This window comes from Moschus berezovskii, chromosome 14 (genome assembly GCF_049115385.1).
Source record: "Moschus berezovskii isolate FMDL1 chromosome 14, NW_MosBer_1.0, whole genome shotgun sequence".
Lineage (NCBI taxonomy): Eukaryota > Metazoa > Chordata > Mammalia > Artiodactyla > Moschidae > Moschus > Moschus berezovskii.
In genome coordinates this window covers 27,876,168-27,876,686 of record NC_142473.1, presented here as the reverse complement: position 1 = coordinate 27,876,686, position 519 = coordinate 27,876,168, and positions in this window count along the sequence as shown.

Genomic DNA, 519 nt, shown 5'->3' with positions numbered 1-519 from the left:
ATTCAATCAGAGCTATGGAGAAAGGGGAGTGAAAGAAGGAAGCTGGTGACCCTTTAATTACAGGAGGAACTAGCAGGACACACAAACTAGGCTTGATGCCAGGCTGCACAGACCCAGAGACCCCCTTGGGAGCTTGTGAGGTGGTGGAGGAGGAAAGAGAGATACGAAAGGATGCTCAGATTAGGGTCTGGCAACAAAACAGGAAGCGAAGGAGTCTGTGAATTTAGGAGTCAGCCCATTCTACAGACGCAGCCACAAAAAGCCTGCTGTTCATTCTGGCTACCTATATATGTCTATCTCCCACAGGAGACCACAAGCCCATGGAGGACCAAACACGCCTCCTGCTTCTGTTTTAAAATATTTATCGAGGTACCAGCTCACACCAATCAGAATGACCATATTAAAATGTGTACAAATGGCAAATGCTGGAGAGGATGGGGAAAAAAGAGAACCCTCCTCCACTGTTGGTGGGAATGTAAGTTGGTGCAGCCACTGTGGAAAACAGTATGGAGATTCCTC